Source organism: Capsicum annuum, chromosome 1 (assembly GCF_002878395.1).
Source record: "Capsicum annuum cultivar UCD-10X-F1 chromosome 1, UCD10Xv1.1, whole genome shotgun sequence".
Lineage (NCBI taxonomy): Eukaryota > Viridiplantae > Streptophyta > Magnoliopsida > Solanales > Solanaceae > Capsicum > Capsicum annuum.
Window position 1 is genome coordinate 240,060,424 of NC_061111.1, and position 4,006 is coordinate 240,064,429.

At 37.1% G+C, this 4,006-nt stretch overlaps 1 long non-coding RNA gene across 1 annotated transcript in view; it reads right to left on the reverse strand.

The window, feature by feature from the left end:
- Window positions 1–2,034: 2,034 nt before the first annotated feature.
- LOC124889295 overlaps window positions 2,035–4,006 on the reverse strand; it is a 6,830-nt gene continuing 4,858 nt past the window's right edge. Inside the window, exon 2 of the long non-coding RNA XR_007048157.1 lies at window positions 2,035–2,319. This is a non-coding gene — a long non-coding RNA (uncharacterized LOC124889295). The remainder of the gene's footprint in view (window positions 2,320–4,006) is intronic.

Sequence of the window (4,006 nt, forward strand, 5' to 3'; positions counted from 1 at the left end):
TACCCTTGATATGAGTTTAGAAATATCTCAAAGGTGAAGCTGAAACTATAATATCATGAAATCCCCACATGTCTTCTAACAGGAGTGTGGTTTAATTGGTGGTGGCAATGATCCTTTAGCTTGCATCCAAAGAGTTTGACGTCCCTCTCTAGACTATGTCCATTTTGCTGCTAAAAAAGAGTTCCACGTTGTGCTGCATCCTATCTGGAGTCATCCACACTTGTGGTTGTGATTTGAGATTTTCATCCCCTCGGATGCTCTCGACAATAACTCAAACAATAGTTTTAGTAATAAACACAATTCATGAAAGGTGTTCATAGTTTCTTACCATACCTCCGCGTGTGGTGCTATTCAAAAAACAAAGTCATCCTCTCATGTACCTATTTGGAAGGAAATAAATTATAATAATAAACACAACAACCCTCTTGGTTATTAAATAAGATAGCTTATTTGTCGATTGAATATGTCTTCAAAGTGGGAAAACCCTTTTGGACACCGATGACACCTTATGCAGAATGGTCCCTGCAATCGTCTAATCTTATGCTGATGCGGCAACCCTTTTTGTCACCTATAATGCTTGTTGTATGATAACCTTTCCGTTATTGCCAATAATTTTTTGCATATGATCTCAGGTAAGTTTCGCGCATCTTTTGTATCGATACGACATATATATTTTCCTTGAATTATCAATCCTTGGATAATCTCGCGAATTATTTGATGTTAGATACGAGGCAACTTTCAAATATCCTTTGAATTGCTAGCTTCCAGGTGATCCTACACATTATTCAACCTTGGATAAGAGATGACTTACAGATATCCCTCCAATCGCTAGTTCTCAGGTATTCCTGCACATCATCCGACCTTGGATACAATATGACTTATAGATATCTCTCAAATTAGTAGTCTTTGGGTAATCCTACACATAATCGATTTTGGATATGACGCGACTTATAGAGAACCCTTGGACTTATCAATTTGATAGTCTCGCATATTCTCCAATAAGGATTTGGTTGCGACTTATGGATAACCTTCAGACTATTAATTTTTGGGTAACCTTGTACACTATCCGGTTATAATGTTGTTGCAGCTTACGAATGAACTATGGGCTATCAATTCATAGGTAATCTTGACCACTCTCCTATTTCAAATAATATGACTTATAGATAACTCTCAAATTATCAATTTCTAGGAAATCTTATATATCATCCGTTAGGTGTCCCCTCAAATTGCGTGCTCTTAATGCATTCAGATGCTGATTCATAAAATGATGAGATATCCTCGACGCCAGCGTTTGCTATCTCTTGTGTCAACAGATATTGAATGCAGATGATATCCTCGATGCCAGCGTATACTATCTCACTTGTTAACAAATATTAAACGATGATGATATCATTGATGCCAACGTATGCTATCTCGCATGTCGACAGATATTAAATACTGATGATATCCTCAATGCCAACGTATGCTACCTCGCATGTCAATAGATATTAAATGCTGATGATATCCTCAACGCCAATATATGCTATCTCGCGTGTCAACAGATATTAAACGTTGATGATATCCTCGTCTCCAGCATATGCTATCTCGCTTGTCAACAAATATCAAATACAATGGTCCTCTCAACAATGGCATAAAATGGCTCTCTTAGCAATGGAATGACCCTCTTGAAAATGATATAAAATGACCCTCTCCGCAATAACATGGAATGACCCTCTTGGCAATGGCATAAAATGACCCTCTCGACAATGGGATGATATAAAATGACCCTTTCAGTAATGGAATGGACCTCTTGGCAATGATATGAAATGACCCTCTTGACAATGATATAAAATAACCCTCTCGGCAGTGGCATGAAATGGCCCTCTCAGTAGTGATATGAAATTGCCCTCTCGGCAATGATATAATATATAATGGTCCTCTTTGCAATGGAATGATATGAAATGGTTCTTTTGGTGTTTTGAAAACAATTTCAATTGAGTTAATTTGTCTGCATTTTGCTTTCTACATGTATTTGTACTTAAGGTAGACAGTTAGTAGAAAAAATATCGCTCTCACTGGCGACCACAGTCAAGATAATGACTAATACTGAGCATCATAATTTGAATAACTTATTCCACTATTAGTCTTCTCTTTTTGAAGAAATAATAAAATAGCAGGTCCATCGGATGCAAGTAAATGGGGCAAAACCTTTGTTTAGGGATTACTTAAATACCGTTTGCTTTGCTCCCGTGCAAATTTTGAGGATGACTTTCTGCTCTCCCTCCTATTGATTGATTCTTTTGATTGTTGTATTTATTTTGTCGACCTCCTTGAATGCACCTGCGCTCAAGGTAAATATTTAGTAGACACAAAGTCGCTTTTTCTAGCGATGATTTTTTAGAAAAATTCTAAATACAATATTCATAAAGAAGATAAGGCATCTTTGTTTGTCCTTCATGGTCTCAAGAAATAAGATAGACAATTCAAAAGGTCCTCAATAAATGGGTACTAAACCAGTCTTTGGGGCTACCCAAAAATACCATTCTTGAGTATTATATGCTTTGCCGTGGCTCACAATTCTTGGGGGTTTTCTGAAAAATATTTTCATCTTTGTGTATTGATCCCTACATCCATAGAAAAATAGTTAGTTTTGAGTGAAACTACTCCGTGTTGACCTTCTTCGATCCTTGGTTTGCTCCTCGCCATCTTTCGAGCGCTCCGTCATGTTGGGAATTCCACTCTTACTCTCCGTTCCAATAGATGTTTAGGCAATTACTAAGCAAGGAGATTTGCAAAGATATTCGAAAGTAGGCTTAATTTTTAAAACTAGTTTCAAAATTTCTGTAAAAGATTTAGGAAATCTCTGCCTCATGTACTAGCTCAACGAACATCTTTCGCTTGGTACTGACTGTTTCCAATATTTAATTGAGGAATTTCAGGGATTCATCATAGTCGCTGAGTTTTTCTATTAAAAGTTTTGTCATAGCTGGAGATTTAGTGTACCTAGACTTTATCGCAACTAGTAATTTCTAAAGATTGACTTTGACCTCTGGTGCTGGGGAATTTGAAATATATTCCGATGTTCAGTGGAAATTTTGAGGCCTTCCTCAAAATTTCTGACCCAGTTTAAAGTTGTTTGAGATGATCTCAGCTCGAGAGGATCCAAAGTTTTTATCGATCTCCATTCTCTTTGTTGGATGATGATCTTCCTCTTATGAATTTTCGAGATTTCCTTCTCAAAAATTCTTCCCTAGTTTTTATTTTCTAGGGTTATATGACCGAGCCATTGGGGCACCTACGTATCCCATTGAAGCAGAAATTAGGTCAAACGTAGTTCAGGACTACACTAGAGATATATAGAAAAATCTAATGGGTTGACCAAAGCCAACATAGGCCTCCTATATATCCCTTTCTTGGGAATTCAATTCAAACGTAGTTCATACATAAAAGAAAAGGATAAATTATTCTAAGGGGTTGACCGAAGCCGACATAGGCCGCTTACATAGCACTTTCTTGAGAATTCAGGTCAAACGTAGTTCGTACTAAACTTATCTTCAGGGTTACATGGCCCTGAATACTATTATACATCTTACTAGGATAGAAATAAGCACTTCTATGGATGACATGACATTTTCATTGCCTTTGTCTTGATAGACCGAAGGATCAATTTTCCAATCCCCTTATTCATTGTCCTCCTTGTTAACCACCTTAGTTTCCTCTAGATTAGACTTCTTTGATTCTCGAACTCTTTGAATCTTCTATTGACTGTTCTAAGGGTATTGTCTCCCATTCATCATCATCCTTTTTTGATTTGCTCATTTTGCTTCTTGACATGACAGTGACAGGTTTTAAGACATTGTTATACGACGGGCGATGAGTCATGAGTGGAGTGAAGGTCCAATTAATCTTTCATGATCCCGATTGTCTTGGAAAAATCTTTCCTCACATTTTTCCTTATTCCATCCTCGAGACCATCGCTTACAGGTTTTGAAAAATGATTGGTAGAGTCCAGTTTTACTACTAGTCA